The sequence below is a fragment of the Adiantum capillus-veneris genome, chromosome 17, assembly GCF_014529385.1.
Source record: "Adiantum capillus-veneris isolate H3 chromosome 17, ASM1452938v2, whole genome shotgun sequence".
NCBI classification, from domain to species: Eukaryota; Viridiplantae; Streptophyta; class Polypodiopsida; order Polypodiales; family Pteridaceae; genus Adiantum; species Adiantum capillus-veneris.
Window position 1 is genome coordinate 145,663,116 of NC_140947.1, and position 18,811 is coordinate 145,681,926.

General features: G+C 46.9%; 1 protein-coding gene across 2 annotated transcripts in view; it reads left to right on the top strand.

Annotated features, from left to right (window-relative positions):
• Nucleotides 1–18,811, top strand: part of LOC147438269 (uncharacterized) — an 86,293-nt gene that overhangs the window by 30,113 nt on the left and 37,369 nt on the right. The window lies entirely within an intron of this gene.

Sequence of the window (18,811 nt, forward strand, 5' to 3'; positions counted from 1 at the left end):
TCATGTACCTGCTCACCACTCCCACCGCAAATGCAATGTCGGGACGTGTGGCAACCATAGCATACATTAAACTGCCAACGGCTGATTTATAAGGAATCTTGGCCATTTCAGTCCGTATATCATCTGTCTTTGGGCAATCCTGTGCAGTAAGTTTTACATATGGAGGCAACGGAGTACCGATTGCCTTTCCCCCTTCCATATGAAAACGATGCAACACCTTATCAATGTAATCTTGCTGAGATAGATACAGACGCCTGTTGGGTCTATTTCAAGAGATACGCATGCCCAAAATATGATTAACATTACCAAGATCCTTCATGTCAAAGCGTTTCCGTAAGCTTTGCTGTAATGCATTCAACTCTTAGTGACATTTCTGCCCGCAATAAGCATGTCATCAACATACAAAATCAGCAGTAGAAGACTTCCATCACTGGCCTTTTTGGTTACAAACAGTGATCGGAATTACATCTTATATACCCCTGAGACCTCATGAATGTATCAAACTTGTGATACCATGCACGTGGAGACTGTTTCAAACCATACAGGCTCTTCAAGAGTCTACAAACTTTTTTCTCTTGTCCCTTTGACACAAAACCTTGTGGTTGTAGCATATAGACTATCTCAAGCAAATCACCATGCAAAAACACTGTTTTTACATCCATTTTCTTTAATTCCATATCTTGAGAAGCAACCAAATCCAAAACAAGGCGTAATGTAGCAAGCTTCACGACAGGAGAGAAAATCTCATCAAAGTGAATACCATGCTTTTGCTTGTACCCTTTAGCAACCAAATGTGCCTTGTACTTAGAAGAAGCATCAGATGTGACCTTTGTCTTGTAAACCCATTTACATGGCAGAGCCTTATGCCCTTTAGGCAAATCAACCAAAGCCCATGTATGGTTCTTCTCCAAAGACTGCATTTCCGAAACCATTGCTTTGAACAATTCTTATTGTCATCACGTTGCATAGCCTCTTTATAACAAGATGGCTCACCATAATCAGTAAGCACGATAAGCATGACATAGTCCAAAGACGGTTCATATCTATCGGGAGGCCTTGTCACCCGAGTAGACCTACGCACCCAATGATCCATAATAGGTGGATTTTCAGCCTGTAAGTCATCAAAAACAGCAGGCTGTTCAGCCGATTGCATCACATCAATGGGCTGCCTATAGCCATCAACTTGTTCCCCAACCTGTGATGCATCAATGGCAACTTCTTGGGGCTGATTTTCAGCACCTATTGGCTGCTTTTCAGCACCATTTTCAGCATGCATTTGTTGCTGAACATTGGGCCTTCTTTGCTGTCCATAAGTCACATCTTCACGAAAAACAACCCGTCGCACTTCCTCGACTCTTATGGGCTGTTTATGCATGCAATTTTCATTGAAGATGACATCATTGCTGCGTATGATTTTCCGCAATGTGGGATCCCATAATCTATACCCCATTTCACCATCCTCACCATATCCTAGGAAAATACATTTACTAGACTTGGGTTCAAGTTTGGTGCGCAGTTCACTCCGGATGTGAACATAGGCCTCGCAACCAAACACTCGCAAATGTGCATATGAGGGTGGCTTGCCGGGCCACACCTCCTGAGGCACCTTTCCACCCAAAGTCTTACTCGGTGAGCGATTACAAGTGAATAGCTGTTTGCACAGCTTTTGCCCAAAAACCATGAGGTAATGCAACATGTGACAGCATACTCCGAACTTTCTCCTGGATAGTCCGATTTAACCTCTCTGTAACTCCATTATGGGAGGGATTAAAAGGAGCAGTGAGCTCCCTTTTAATGCCTTTAGCAGCACAAAAGTCAATAAATGCTTTTGATACATACTCTCCACCATTATCTGAGCGCAAAGACTTAAGCTTCTTGCCAATATGATTCTCAACAAACGCAAGAATCTTCTTAAAAGTATCCAAAACATCACTTTTAGCACGTACTGGATACACCGACACCTTACGTGTGTAGCATCATTGATAAACGAGACAAAAGACTTCTTCCCCCCTAAGGACAACTGGGGCATTTCACATACATGTGAATGGATTATGTCTAACCTGTCAGACTTTAAAGAAAGAGATCTCTTGTGCAGTTTGAGTGTGCTTACCATAAATACAGTGCTCACAATGAGAAAAATAAGCATATCTCAAACACGGCAAATAACCACAACGAGATAGAGTTTCTATTCCTCTTTTACTCATGTGTCCCAACTGGCCATGCCATAAAGAAATACTCGGTTGCTCGGTTACGGCGACAACATGGTCACACACATTGGATACGTACAAAGGATATAAGGTGTCCACTTTGCAGCCCTTGGCTACAATCCGTGACCCTTTACATATCTTCCACTTGCTGCCCCGAACTGATCAAACTCTTCTTGAGTTGTGGAACATGATGCACTTTATGCAAAACAAAGGTCATACCATCTGCAAAAGAGAACCGCACATTGCCAATTCCAGCTATATCACATGCATAATTATCCCCCAAATAGACAATGCCATGCACCTCACATGTGTACTGAGAAAACGAATCTCTGTGAGGTGTCACATGAAAAGAGGCACCTGAATCAAGGATCCAAGTATGCATGTCCTCACTAGAACCCATAGCCAGGGTATGTGCATCAAAAGAAGACGCATTGAGTACATCATTGCTGCTGTCACTCTCACAGCTACTTGCAACGTTTATTTCCTCAATCAAAACATTGCTCTTCTTTGCATTTCCCTTGTCCTTTGCATCTCTTTCAGCACCTTTGTTTTTCTCTTTCTTCCACTCGAAACATTCGCGTTTATAATGCACTTTCTTACCGCAATGGTGGCACTCAACAACTTTCCTGCGAGATTTGCTGCGTGCCTTGCCCTTATGGTCAAACTTCTCCCTCTGCTGGGACCTGCCCCTCAAGTGCAATGCATTAGAAGAACCCCCAATGGTGTTCTTCTTGTTCATCTCTTCCATGAGGAGAGAACTCTCTACATCCGTATATGTAAGTGCTGCACTCAAGCTACTGAGAGCTGTCCGGAAAATATCCCAACTCTCGAGCAATGCGCATAGCAGAAAAGTGGCTTTGAACTCATCGTCAATCTCAAATTCCAGACTTGAGAGTTGGCTGAAAATTGAGTTGAACTCATTGAGGTGCACCGACATTTGCGTGCCCTCCTTCATACGGAGATCCATAAGCTTCTTAAGCCAGTAAACCTTACTAGCCGCATTCTGTTGTGCATACAGATCATCCAATCTCTTCCACATGCCCCAAGCTGACTTTTCGTTCTCAACATTGAACAATAAGCTGTAAGACACTCAAAGCATAATCGTGGAACGAGCTAACTCGTCCACTTCCTCCCATTCCTCATCCGACATGTCAATAGGTTTCTGGTCCTGCACTTCAATCGGTTTTGCCTGTTTCTTTTGCAGCATCACATTATAACATTGCTTCTTCGATATCGCAAAGTTATGGGTCCCTTCAAGCTTCCGAATGTGCAAAAGATTGCCACTTTCACTGCTTGAAGCCATCCCAAGTGAGTGCAAATGCTAAAACCCTGATTTGGCGACTTAAACACGCCCAATGTGTGCAAATAGGCCAAAAACAGCCTGCTGTACCAGAAAAACAGCAACCGATTTTCACTCAAAATCAGTCCACAACGGCTTACATTCATTACCAAACCGTTACCAAAGGTTTCCACAAGGTGTAATCCATCTATTGCTTGCTGAAATTCAATGTTTTAGGGAAAAATTCAGACCTGTAAACACCTGTTTTGATTTAATTTTCAGACCGGTACTAGTGGAAATGCCTGTAAGAATGACTCGCCCTGCTGAATTTGTGTCGAATTTGGTCAATTTTAGCGAAAATTGACTGCTGTTCGCCAGTTTTCGAAACCCTAATTTCGCGGAAATGGTCACCATGGATCTGTTCTACACGATGAGGAGACTCCTTCGTGACAAGTTTGAGGCAAATTGGCAGAAATCCCTGCGCGTAGCGAACAAAATCGAAATTCTGATCTGTGCTTGCGAGATGGCTCTTTTGGGAAACCCTAGGCTCTGATACCACGTGTGGGGGAGGTGAAGAAGAAGCCTACTTGGTGCCTCTTGTGATGGCGATGGAGAAGAAGAGAGGAGCGTGAAGCAAGAGCAAGCGTGGAGAGAGAGAGAGAGAGAGAGAGAGAGAGAGAGAGAGAGAGAGAGAGAGAGAGAGAGAGAGAGTAACGTACGATTTTGGGAGAAGAGCCCGTATGTTGAGTTTGGGGCTTTCTCTTTATTATGAGTAAGTGACCTAAGGGTCCATTGGCCATTCACATTTGGGCCTTTGGACTCAAAGCTTAGAATGCCTTATATAAACATTATTCCCTAACATACTAGGCTCACCAGCTACGAAGATTGGTTCACCACGAGTGTAGGTGTACGCCCCTAGTGATACACATTTTCCGGATGCAGTTCATCTCAGAGATCCCACTAGAGGCAGGTTTTGTTTGCACCGCCCGGTGGTGACAAGTCGTCCGAATCAATGCCTTCGATGCCGGGCTTTTGGACAGATGGTTTGGGACGCCCTGCTGAGCCTACGTGCCTCCCTGAGCCCCAACACTCCCTACCTTAGGACACTGCGGAGGGTTGGTGGAGAGCTCCTCGCTGTCATGCTTTTTGTCAATAGTAGCCTCCTATTGCACCTCTGCCACCACCCCCACAGGCGGCGTCTCTTGGTGTTTCACAGGTTTCAGGCACTTCAACCCATAGAGGATAGATCTTCCATCTTTCAGCATCCACCAGGTGCACCACAGGTACCTCAACACACCACTGTAGCAGCTATTCCACACTATGCTATGGATATAGAATCTCCACCTTTGCCATCCTCCCCAACACCTCTTCCTCTTCTGCCTTCTTCCACTACCCTTCTCCATGGCTCCCTTTCCATACTGCCCATGCACTCTTGCTAGCCTCTCATCCCCTCAATCGCCTCCATTTCTCTGCACCCCGTCACCTCCTCATGTTCCTCTCTCTTTCATAGCTAGTACTCCCACTCCCCCAACTTGGCAGTTCTCGCATGTTGAGTACAATGGTGACTCCTCGGGTCCTTTGTTGGTGAGATTGTACATTCTGTGTAGTGCGCAGGACGGCGATCTTTGTTGGGTAGCATGCAGAGTTTCATATTGCCTTCTTCTTTACCCTCTAGTGACATTGAGACTTGAACAGAGGGATTCGTTGTGGATTTTGTCATTCACCATACTTTCCAGGCTGTTGAGACATGGGCATGTCACAGACTTGGGCACCCCAAGTTGGGAATCTGACACGACACACAAGAGAATCACTTAAAATACTTCACAACTTTAGAATTAGAATCGACACGGCCCGGCGTAGTTTCGTGCCTAGAGAGATTGGCCGCAAAGACGGGTGCCCCTTTCGATATTTCTTTTATATCAATGCTCGAGTAAAGTACAACTCCCGAGGGGACCTCTGCTCTTAGACTCTGACGTCTAGATGCTCTCAAGAGTGAGGCCCCAAAGGGTTTATTTATTCTTACAAGGGATGCCCCAAAAGGTTCTAAACTCAAAAGCAACTGGTTCCAAAAGCTAGCAAAAAAGCAATTAGCGCAATTTGCGGAGATCCGTACAGGCTTCCACGTCAACACTTGTCAGCGCAAATCGGGGAAGTCCGTACTGTCTGCCACGTTAGCATGTCAGCGCAGATTCCGAGATTCTGCCACGTCAACGTCCTTTGTTTGCGGGTGGTCATGCCACGTCATCATTTTTGACATACTTGAAAGAATTGTAATTGCCCTCGATTACGCCTGCAAAATCAGACATAAGTCATAAACCAGTTCAGTAGACACTGACTCTAGGTACTGACACACTAGACGACACAAATCCAACACTTATACAAAGACGACAGTCACATCACATCTCATTCAAATCATATCACATAGAATCCATTCAGATCTAGGATCATGATTCCTGGCAATGTATTTAGCAATCGCATCTAGATCCATCCGGGATCTCACTAATGGCGGATTAACTAATCCCATATTGCGATCATGTCCATAGATTTCTCGAGACCGAAATACTGCAGTCTCATCCTGTGGGAACTCTTAATGCGCTCACGACAGTTCCATTCAATCATTCATCATGATTCAGAATTCATGATTCTTATCGTTATCAGGTTCATTCTAGAGTTTGTGTCACCCATGGTACACAAACACCTGCCGGTTGGCTGCTGTAGAATTTCGGCTGCAATGATGACATGGCACTACCATACGGTCAACTCCACGTTTTGCGGCGAGAAAAGCTGAATGCTGACGTGGCAGCAGCGTACAGAAAAGCATATGCGTGGGTTGTTTTTTTTGTCTACGCAAGGCTTGAGAGAGAGAGAGCTTTACTTTTTTTTCAAAAGCTTTGCTTTATTTCACTAAGCCTTGTGAGAAGAATTGCTTGCTCTTAATAACAGCTTTTGGGGCTTTGCTTTTGGCATCCCTTGTAATCTCTTTATAAGTGTTGTTGGGCTCTCACTTCTCAGAGCATCTGGACGCAGAGTCTGAGAGTGAGTCCCAACCACTCCCTTGTACTTTGAGTTGCAGATTAATACAAAAAGAAATACCGAAAGGGGCACCAGTCTTTGGGGCCAATATCTCTAGGCACAAAACTCTGTCGGGCCGTGTCGAATCAATTGTGAATTGTGAATTGTTTTGAAGTGAATTCTTGTCGTGTCGCGGTAGAATCTTGACTGGGAGTGTCCAAGTTTGTTACAGTGGTATCAGAGCACGGCCGATTTCTCTTCTACCGGGAAATCCGATCCTTTTCACGCGGCACTTATGGATTCAGATAGAGATCAGGCGACTTCCTCTGCATCCAGAGATCACGGAGAGGATTCACGCGAGGAGTATGGCCTGCCTCGGCCTACTCAAGCGGAGCTCGAAGAGATGGAGCGTCGACGATTGATCAACGATGCAACAAAGATGATGCTAAATTTTGCGAAGGACCCGAAATTTGCAAAATTTATGAGCCAGACCTCCTTTGACGAGGTGCATTCACAGTGGCGGCAAAACGCAGAACCACCTCTCAAACCAACACTCAAGGAACATCCTACTCCAAGGATGTATACAAAGCAAGAATTAGAAGAGGTGGTTGATGCACGGATTTCTCAGCTTTTTGACGTGCAGAACAAAGCAGAAAAGCACGACAAAAAGCAGAAGAAAGGAACTGACTTGCCGGGTTATTTGGGTGGTCAGTCTACATTTGCATCGGCAAGAAAGCAGAAGAAGCGTGTTCGATTTGAAGGAGTATCTAGTTCTTCTTCCTCTTCTTCTTCTTCTTTTGAGAGTTCTTCTAGCTCCTCTGACTCGAGTGAAGAAGATAGAAAAGGCAAAAAGCGAAGCAAAAAGCAAAGCTTCCGAAAGGGCAAGAAAAAGGCAAAGAAGTCTCGCCCAGTTGTTGACAGTTCTACAAAGGACTCGTCTTCAGATAATTCGGACTGTGACGACAACAGCTTTTATGCAAAGAAGAAGAATTTTTATAAAGCCAACCAGTATGACTTTCTGGAAGATAAAAGCAAGAAAGTCCGAGAGTTCAAGGAACGTGGACAGTCAATTAAATTTGACACGTTTTTTGGATATAGAGATGCTTCGAAGGCTTTGGCTTTCATAAAGCAGTTTGACATAGCTTTCTCTGGAGGGCGTTACTCAGAGCACTCCAAGATTCGGAGGGCTACCTCTTACTTCTATTGAACAAGACAACGTCAGTTAAATGGCTGAAATTTAAAAGGCTTTTTATTTCTTCTTGGCTGACTCGAGAGTATGAACGAGACATACGAACTGCTTGGAACCATCTTCGGATGACCAAGAAGGATACTTTGGACGCATATTGCGAGAGATTGTGGAGACCAGCCTCTTCATTTAAGAAGATCTTGTTCAAAGAACAGATTGAGCGGTTTACCTTGGGTCTTCCTACAGAGATCCGAGATCACTGCTTAGAGCAAAAGTCAGATTCCATTCAGGAACTGATAAGTTATGCGAAATGGGGTTTTGCCATTCACTCAGGCAGTTTGACATACCCCAAATATGAAATCATGATGCAAAGGACCGAACAGACTTCGAACAATGAAAGTAGAAAGAGGAAGAGCAACCTAGAAAAGAAAGAAAAGGATGCACGACTCAAACTCACTTCTCGAGAGAGAGCTCTGGAACCATCTTCGGATGACCAAGAAGGATACTTTGGATGCATATTGCGAGAGATTGTGGAGCTCTTTTCTACCAGCCTCTTCATTTAAGAAGATCTCGTTCAAAGAACAGATTGAGCGGTTTACCTTGGGTCTTCCTACAGAGATCCGAGATCACTGCTTAGAGCAAAAGTCAGATTCCATTCAGGAACTGATAAGTTATGCGAAATGGGGTTTTGCCATTCACTGAGGCAGTTTGACATACCCCAAATATGAAATCATGATGCAAAGGACCGAACGGACTTCTAACAATGAAAGTAGAAAGAGGAAGAGCAACCTAGAAAAGAAAGAAAAGGATGCACGACTCAAACTCACTCCTCGAGAGAGAGCTCTCTACATCAAGGAGGGGAAGTGCTTTGGATGCGGGGAAACTGGGCATATCTCCCCGAAGTGCCCTAAAAAGGCACCGAAAGAACAAAATGACAAGGATAAAGACACGCCAGAGGGTTCGAAAGCAGCTGAGGAACGTGGACTAAAAGGCAAGATGAAAACAGGATTGGTTCCAGATTGCATGTGTACTGACCCAAGCACGATGGACGAGAGTACAGAACTTTGCCGAGCATGGGGCAAAGTGAAAGACCAAGAAGCCCTGATCTTCTTTGATGGAGGAGCCAAGGCCAACTTCATTTCACCTGAATTGGCGGCACGGCTCGAGATCACACCCGTTCGGATGGGACCACTAGCAGAGGCAGTTCTAGCGGCTCCCGGCAAGGACGTACGACAAGGATAAAGACATGCAAGAGGGTTTGAAAGCAGCCGAGGAATGTGGACGAAAAGGCAAGATGAAAATAGGACTAGTTCCAGATTGCATGGGTACTGACCTTAGCACGATGGACGAGAGTACACAACTTTGTTGAGCATGGGGCAAAGTGAAAGACCAAGAAGCCCAGATCTTCTTTGATGGAGGAGCCAAGGCCAACTTCATTTCACCTGAATTGGCGGCGTGGCTCGAGATCACGCCCGATTGGATGGGACCACTTTCACAGGTAGTTCTAGCGGCACCCGGCAGGGACGTACCCGGCAGGGACGTAGCCATTACACCTATCAGTGGCAAACTTTGGTTGCATTGTCAGGGGTATTTGGGGCATGAGGACTTCTACATAATGCCCTTGGAAGGTTGTGATGTCCTCTTGGGAATTCTCTGGTACCACAAGAACAACGCCGTGGTGGACTATTGAGCGAGAAAAGCGACTTTGACTACAGAAAAGGGCAGAACTATTCTACTTGATGTAAAACTTAAGGGCGAGTCTATCCGTATTGTATGGCTTTGGCCATTTCAAAATTAATGAAATCCAGTCTGTTTGTTTACTCGATCTTTTTGAGAGATATGAATGATGAGAATAGGACAAATATGTCTGAACTTGATAAAGAACGCCAAGATTTTCTCCACACTCATGCCGATCGCTTTTGAGAGGGCCTGCCAGTTGAGTTACTACCAGTTCGTCCAGAGGATTATACTATTGATCTGATACCTGGAAGAACACCACGGAACCGGCCAACCGAGTGAGCCGAGCCCAGAACGAAGAAATTATGAACCAAGTGAAATACCTCCTGGAAAAGGGTTTTGTCCAGCCTAGTACTTCACCATACTGCTCTCCAGTGTTGTTGGTTTTGAAGAAAGACGGATTTTGAAGAATGTGGATCAATTATAGAGCTCTCAACAAAATCACCATCAAGAACAGATGTCCAATTCGTAGGATCGATGATATACTTGACCGACTACGGGGATCCTCGTGTTTTAGCAGGATCGCGTTGAAGAGCGGATATCATCAGAGCCGAATCGCGCCGGGAGACGTAAATAAGACAGCTTTTCGGACAATTTTTGGGTTATTTGAGTTCTTGGTGATGCCTTTTGGCCTAACCAATGCTCCTGCGACATTTAACCGGATGATGGACATGATTTTTCGACTATTTGTTGGCACTTTCTTTGACGACAACATTGTTTTCTCCAAGGATAAGACAGAACATAGAGAACATGTGCTTCAGGTCTTTCAGGCATTACGAGATGACAAGTTGGTGATTAATGCGAAGAAAAGTGAATTTCCTACCTGAGATACACTTTTTGGGACTCATTGTCTCAGTAGCAGGTGTGCAGATGGATCCAGCCAAGATAGAGACTATCCGTGATTGGCCCGATTTGAAGAATGTCCATGAAGTTAGAAGCTTCTTGGGGTTGTGTTCGTACTACAGGCGATTCATTGAAAGTTTGCAGAGGTTGCTTCGCCTTTGCATATATTGACACAGAAACGAGTCCCTTGTGTGGGATCCACAGAGGTGACTGCCTTTCAGACATTGAAAGAGAAATTGACTACAAGACCAGTTTTGACTTTGCCGGACTTGCAGAAGTCATTTGAAGTATATTGTTATGCTTGTGGTTGTAGTCTGGGTGCGGTCTTAATGCAAGAAGGCCATGTCATTTCCTACGAGAGTCGACTGTTCTCAAGGCCGGAATTGACAGCACAGATTTATGAGAAAGAGCTTTTGGCTGTTATCCATGCTCTACTGAGTGGCGACATTACCTAGTCGGAGCGGATTTTACTGTCTTCACAGGCCATTAGAGTTTACGCTACTTCTTGTCAGAGAAGTAGGTATTGGAAAAGCAGATGCGGTGGGCGAACATCTAGTCATAGTTTCTATTTTAGATTGTACATGTGCAGGGACATAAGAATTTGGTGGCGGATGCTTTGTTCTGGAAGCCGTTGGTTCTGGCTATTTCCGCGATTAATCATAGGAGCTTCGAGGATATGGTTGATCAGTATGCCACAAATACAGATTTTGCAAATATTTTCACTTGGATACGGAATGGGGAGATAGTAGCGGGATATTCCATTCGGGATGTCTACTTGATGAGGAAAACCATATTGTGCGTTACACAGCCGTTGAGTGAAAAACCGAATACCACTGTCCACCTTTTACGGGTCACCGTGGCATTGCTACCACCTTGAAAGGGGTAGAGACTCATGGCCCTGAGTGTCAAGATACGGTCAAGAGTAGAAAAACCTCTCCTGAACCCTGCTTGCCGGGCTGCACACATTCCCTCTCTCTGTGCTCATATACTCAGCTGCTGCTGCTCAAGAATGATGCGTACAACCGTGCCACTGTGTGTCCAATCATGATAGTGCGATAATTTCCAGGCTCCATAGGGTCTCCAGATTTGAAAATAGGTACAATCGTAGATAGGCTCCAAGTATCAGGCAAGCCCTGGCACACGGCACGATTAAACATGACTGCTAGAAGCTCTGCTAGTAGATCTCTGGCATGTGGTGAAAAAGCACATGTGTGTGGGCATGGGTCGGGGGGTGGGGGTGGGAAGGGGCGGCTGTCCAAAAACTGTGTACAAAGATGATGCGTACTGACCCCAAGTCTCTGTAGAGGTAATGGCAGAGGGGGGGGGGGGGGGGGGGTGACAACTCATGAAAGAGCCGCCATGTCTCACGCGAGTCCTAACTCAAGAATAGCTGGTAGAGATCCTGCTCTAGTTGAGCCAAAAATGCCCTCTTTTTCCGCTGCACTAGGCGTCGGAAGTCAATCTGTGATTGTCTGTGAGTGATGTCTCCCAAAAGCACCTCCCTCTGAAGTCTAGCTCTAGTTTCGCAGCATTCCTCATCATATCAGCTGTTCTGAGGCATGCTCCCAGAACGGCGTCTATGCTCGGATTGGGTGTGTGGGTATGCCTCTGCTACTGCGTCATGTAATGTTTGTGTCAGTGTGGTAGTAAGCTCCTCCAGAGGTCGCCAATCCATGTGCGGTCCCCATGTCTATCAAGTGCAGTCCATACTCAGTATGTTCCCCATCCTGTGATATTTTGGTCATAGTTACATGGGACGGCAGGTCGGGGTCGAGAACGGGGTCGGGACGGCAAAAGTCAGGAAACTGGGACGGGGGTTGGAACGGCAAAAAAAAAAAGAGAGTTTTTTTGGCATCTTTTGACCTACACACATGCCACACACATAGAGCATCACTTTGACCATAAATTTACACTAAATAGACCAAAGAACACGAGTCATATAGGCTGAAATGTGCTAATAAAACATCGATGATCGATGGATACAAAATGAGAAGTGCATGCCACAAGGGCTCAAGAGTCAAAAAGCCTAAAGGACTTAGGACAAGCCTGAGGCCTCAAGGATAACAAAAAGTACAAAGGGCTATGTAGTAGGTAGAGTCGTAGACTCAAGAGTCTAGACTCGAGAGTCGAGTGATCAATGATCATCAAACTCAAGAAGTTCTCGCCTGCTGAATATCCACATCGTCGTCGTAGTCGAGGTCGTCAGCGACGTATGAGGGCTCGGGAGGCTCGCATTGAGGCTCGAAATCCACCTCTAGCTCCTCCAAAAGAGTATCGGCCATAGATGGATTCTCTTGTGCCATCTCACACTCAGTGAAAGGATCTGCCTTGTGTGTGACGCTCTTGGCAAGCATGCGCAAGTTAGCGCTCACAAACACCAAATCATTGGCCCTCTGAACCCCAAGGCGATTCCTCTTCTTAGAGGCAATGTGGCTATACACACTCCATAGTTGCTCCAAGCAACTAGTGGTACATGCTTGGCTAAGGACACGAACAGCCAAGCGCTGCAAATGTGGGCCATCTCCTCCATAGTCCTCCTACCACAAAACCGAGCCAATCTTGTTGCGATCAAGCTGTGCATCTACACATCCATAGGAGCCCTTCTTTTGCTTGTAGTTGAGTAGCTCGTCTCTAATCTTGCGCCTAATGTCACTGCTAGGCCCAAGGCGCTCCAATGCAAGCCGCCATCCTTTGCTCACCTCCTTGTCGGTCTCTTGATGCCTTCCTTGAAACTCAGGGTCAAGCACATAAGCTGCCGCATGAAGTGGAGAGTAGTATGTGGCTCCTCTTTGAGAATTCATGGCGCACTTTTTGATGGTTGAGCACAAAGGAGACAATTCGAGAGGCGTCACCAATGGTGGGTGAAATCCATGACAAGTTCCCTATGTCCTTGAGGAGGTTATTGAGGCAATGCGCCATGCAAAATGTGACATGGATGTTGGGATACATGCCCTCAATGATAGCTCCAGTTGCCCTATTTGACGCCTCTCCATCTGCAACCATACAAAGGACATTCTCCGGGCCGGTGATCTCTATGGTGCTTGTCCACTCCGCAGCAAGCATCTCGGCGGCCTTGCCACTATCGGATGCATCATGTGACTCCACAAAGTACATCTCCCCCCGAGAGTAGGCCACCACCCTGTGGATGGACCGCTTGCGGGTGTCGCTCCATCCATCTACAAGAAGAGAGATGCCATTGGTCTCCCACAAATCCTTTGTTGCTTGGGCCGCTTGCTCCACGGCAAGCTTCTCTTTGTCAAGGAGGGTGGTGCGAAGCCTCTCCGATGAAGGTGGCACATAAGAGGAGCCATATTCCCCTATTTTCGTAACCATGGTTTGAAAGTATGGAGACCTATCCACACAAAATAGAGCATGTTGTGTTAGTATGGAGAGTCGAGAGTGGAGAAGTTATAACCCATTATGAATACAAAATGGAAGATTGCAATGTGCATATGCCAAGGGAAACTCACCGCGAAGCATGGAAGGCAATGTGGCCGTGGAAGAAGAATCGGGCAACCGACCTATCCACCTCTTCCTTCAATTTAGGATTCCAATTTTCGTTGAGAGTGGTTTGGCGATGCGGAATGGAAGAGGATGGTGTAGATTCATGGCTCTTGAAGGTTCGAGAGATGTCGTCAAGGTTGGCTTCCCTTTGCTCTCGCGGTGTCGCCGCGGTGGAGGGATCAACGGCAACAAAACGGCCCCTCTTGGCCGCTTCCGCCACCTCATACACCGTGAGCTTCTCAAGAAGATCCAACCTCTTCTCGGGAGCTACATGAGGGCAAAACTTCACCTCGTGACCGGGTTCATGAAGAAGATGGGCTCGCACTTTGTTTGAACCACCCGATCTCTTGTATGGACATAGCTTGCACGTCCATGGTCTTGCACCGCCACCTTTGCCACGCGAGCTAAAGTCGACTTCATCCCACCACGACCACGTTTGCATGGCGGGCCTCCTTCGAGAAGAAGCGGCTTGAGAAGTGGAGTTGGCTTGAGATGACATGATGGTGGAGAGACTCGAGAGAGTAGAGCTTAGAAGTTAGAAGAGTTAGAGGAGAGCTTGTGTGGAGAGAGAGTAAAGGAGAGCTTCAAAGTGGGTAGAAGAGGGAGAGGAGAGCTTCAAAGTTCAAACTTCAAAGTGGGTAGAAGAGGGAGAGACTTGAGAGTGGAGACTAGAGTGTAGAGTAGTCAATGGTCATGCTTCAAGCTTGAGCAATGAGCATTGAGTAGAGAGGAAAGCATTGATGATTGAGACTTGAGTAGCTTGAGCCTTGAGCTTGAGGGAAATGGAATGAGCATTGAGACTATGAGTATTAAGAGGCCCAAGGGAGCCTTTTATAGCCTCCCAAGGGCCAAGGCTCCAAAAATATGGCAGTTGGGGCTGCACAGATCCGTTAAAAACGGTCAAAAACGGGCAAATTTTTGAATGGACCCCATCCGACCCCGGCCGTTCCGTCCGACCCCGGTCTGTCCCCCCTGCGACCCGCCCGTCCGGCCCGATTTCCGTCCGTCCCTCGGCGTTCCCTTCCGTTCTCGGCCCGGTTACGACCGTCCCCCGGCCCTAGGGCCCGTCCCCCTCGTCCCTTGTAACTATGATTCTGGTTAGGCCCATCTCTGCAACATCCAGCTCTCTCAGCATCTCCTCTGAAGTATCATAAAATATTGTTTGATGATGGGCAGTCCTAGCATTGAAGTCCCCTAGAATGATAATGTCACCATCTCTAGAATTCCCAATTGTCATCATCCAAAATAGAGAAGGGGGACTGTCCTCAGGGTGGTGCATATACTGACGTACTCGGGGGAAAGTAGCAAATAGCAATGTAGAGATATCTGCCAGTCTCTGCTCTCAGTCTCACCCACATGTACCTGGCTTGCTCATCCCTGCGAGCTATATGTATCAATGGCTGTAAACCCTCCCTGAATAACACTGCCACTCCTCTTGAGCCCCGCCCTCTGTGCTCTGATCGTGTCTCTTGTCTACAGTATGTCTCCCATCTGTATCCACTAATGTGGGGCATGGACTGCCCAGGGGCCTGATGTGTCTCAGAGTAGAAGATGATGTCTCTCCCGTTAAAACTATCTTCAAAGGCACCCATATCAAGGCGCATAGATCCATTACAATTCCAGGCGGCAACTTTTAGTGTGGTCCCACAGGTCTCGCACTGTCATGTGGCGCGTGGCTCCAGTATTACCACTCTTCCATCTTGGTAGTAGGCAATCTTGCCTTTTTCCCTTGCCGCTCTAATATCTGGCATTACCTCCTGCATATGAGCGATCTGCGAGAGGGTTTGATCATCTTCGAGAAAGGGCCCGTCCTCTAAAGAGTTGGCCTTTTCTTCAAAAAGTCCTTCTCTTCCATGGAAGGAAAACTAAGGATGCGCGCCCTTTCCTTCGAGGTTTCCCTATTTCTTCCATTTTTCTTGTTGCCTACTCTCCAAGCTCTTGTGTGCATTAGTTCATGAACCCCCATCAGAGCCATGAGTTCTTTTACTTTTTCGTCCACATTATCTTTGTCTTTAAGGTCGCAAATTCTCACATGTAGTGTCCAATTAATAATAGTGGCTGTGGGCGTGGACGTGATTTCTTTGCCTTTTCCTTTCTTGGCAAACCTCGATCCATTTTTCAGCTTCATCTACCTCCTGTTGAGTCTTTGTGATAACATCCACCCATGAAGTCGTCATTTCTTTGTGTTGCTCTTCTCCCTCTTTGATGGCCCGTACTTGCTCTTTGATCGTGTTTAGTTCTTCTATTACTGAGGGTTGTAATTCTCCTTCTTCAAGTGTGTTTCCCGATTGTGTGTCAGCGAGATCCTTCTTGAGTGACACAATTTCTTCATCTTGAGCCGCCACACGGTCTTCCAGTGCATTTATTTTACTTTCTTGGATCAACACGCGTTCTTCAAGCATTTTTATCGTGCCTAGCAGGTTGCGGTTCATCTTGGTAATGGTTTCCGTCATCTCTTCTTTGCACTTTTGAATGGCATCCTCTAAGGGGTTGGCTTTGTCACTCTGCTTCCTCATGCTTACTTGTCGCCGACGGGACCCACACTATGCACCTCTCTCTCTCTCTCTCTCTCTCTCTCTCTCTCTCTCTCTCTCTCTACGTGGGCAGAGACTCTCTCTACGCTATTCATTTGTCTCTATTTTTTTTCTGTTTCTCTTTCTACGCGGGCAGAGACTCTCTATACCCTTTCTCTCTCTACGCTATTCATCTCTCTCTTTCTCTCTCTTTATGGTTTTTTCCCTCTTTCTCTCTCTATGCAATCCCCGCCCCCCTTTCTCTCTCTACACCACTTTTTTCCCCTCTATCTCTCTCTACGCCACTTTTCCCCCTTTCTCTCTCTCCGCCACTTTTCCCTCTTTCTCTCTCTACGCTCGCAACTCTCTCACTATGCAACGGGTTGGGTGGGGGGGGGGGGGGGGGGGCGAGGTAGTAGGGGAGGGTAGTGGGAGCGGGGTGCAGAGTAGAGGGTTGCGAGCGGGGCTGCAAAACAGCACAGAGCGCGAGTGGGGCAGGGCAGCGGGAGCGAAGTGCAGGGCGGGGGGGGAGGGGGAGAGAGAAATGAAATGAAATGTTATATTAACGTCTTCAAAAGGCCACAATGACGTATGAGACCTGAAAGTTACAAAGTGGTGGATCTGATACAAAGTCAGAGTAACAAAATAACCTAACAACAGTACAAAACAAAGATATATACTATGGGGTCCTAAGTTGGTCGATGTGAGCCAGGCAAAAAACTAAGCAGAATAATGGGCGGCTTGTTGGGATAGCTGAATCACAAGAGATCTAGCATCGGTCGTTGGCGAATCTCATCAATTTCCTCCATGGTTAGTAGTCTGACCGGGCGTCTTGTATGCCTGGCCAGCGTGCTCCGAATTTTCTGTCGTAGCCTTCGTCGATGCTGTGTAGTTCTTCGCAATCGCGGGCGCCTAGATTTCCCCAGTTCAATTGCTCGGTCAATCAATGTGCCTCTGGTGTGAGATGGGGGGGAGTTCTGCTGTGGGAGTGGCTCTTGCGGCTGTCCCGTGTCTGCTCTGAAGAAGTCTGTGATCCGTCTTTGAGACTGGCTAGCCTCGCCATTCATCAGGCTATCTCTGTGTCTGCGCAGCTCGAGCAAGAACAAACCCAGGCATCTTTGATCTTCGTATCCCATGACTCTTGAGAGTGGTCCAAAACCCTCTCTGAACAAGCAATGGAAGCGGCCTCGTATCTCGTAGTAGACGGGGTAGCGGCATGTATAGTGTAGCTCTGTCTCAGGTTCCATGTTACACAAGGGGCATGTCCTGTCCTCTGCTGGTACTCCGCTGTATCTCCTAGTCTCAATCCGCAATTGGTGAGAAGATGTGCGTAACTGGCCAATAGCACATCGTATCCCATGAGACAAGTGGGTATCCATGTATTTGGGTCTCGCCACAAAACCATCTTCCGTAAGTTGGAGGAGGTGGTCTCTGTAGAAAGCCATCTTCGTGCCCAATTCCTGTGCTGGTTGTATCCATGTCGTCCTGGTGTCTAGCTGGGTCAGGTCTTGGCGGATGAGCTTGGTGATCTCTGACTGTGTAAGAGTGAGAGATGGTGCATCCAATGAGTATTGGAAAGGTGGCAGCCTGTCTATGCTGAACCCATGTGCCTGAAACCATGATGTCATCTCCCCATACCAGCATGTTGTATCTCCTTGTATGGCTAGCTGTCGAGAGGATTCAAGTGCTATGCGAGCATATCTGTCTCCAGGAAGTGCCCATGTGCGGTGTATATTCCGTCCATGTATACAGAATCCGTCTCCCGTTTGAATGTGTAGCGAGTAGGGGCTGTTACTCGTGGCCTGTGTGCTACACTGAACTGAAAGGAGATGGTCATCGACACCAGAGCATGATCCACTGCCACCCCGATCGGTCTGGGCTCAACTGTGAGATCCTGGATACTAGAGATGAGATTCGGCTGTGCCATGACATAGTCTACTGTGCTGGCTCCATGTCTGTGTGGGAAGCATGTAAAACCTCCCGAAACAGGAAATCTCTGTAGGCCGTTCAAGATGGCCAATCCATGTGTAGTACCCATGTCTATCAGGTGTCGCCCATACTCAGTACATTCCACATCGTGTGATAGTCTGGAAAGGCCCGTCTCTCCAACATCTAGCTCTCTTAGGTGTCGCCCATACTCAGTACATTCCACATCGTGTGATAGTCTGGAAAGGCCCGTCTCTCCAACATCTAGCTCTCTTAGCATCTCCTCTGAAGTATCATAAAACACTGCCTGGTGATGGGCAGTCCTAGCATTGAAGTCCCCTAGGATGATAATGTCACCGTCCTAGAGAACTCCCATATGTCATCATCCAAAATAGAGAAAGGGGACTGTCCTCTGGGTGATGCATAAACTGATGTACTCGGGGGAAAGTAGCAAATAGCTAGATAGAGGTATCTGCCTGTCTCTGCTTTCAGTCTCACCCACATGTACCTAGCTTGCTCGTCCCTGCGGGCTATATGTATCAGTGGCTGCAGATCCTCTCTAAATAACACTGCCACTCCCCCTGAGCCCCGCCCTCTGTGCTCT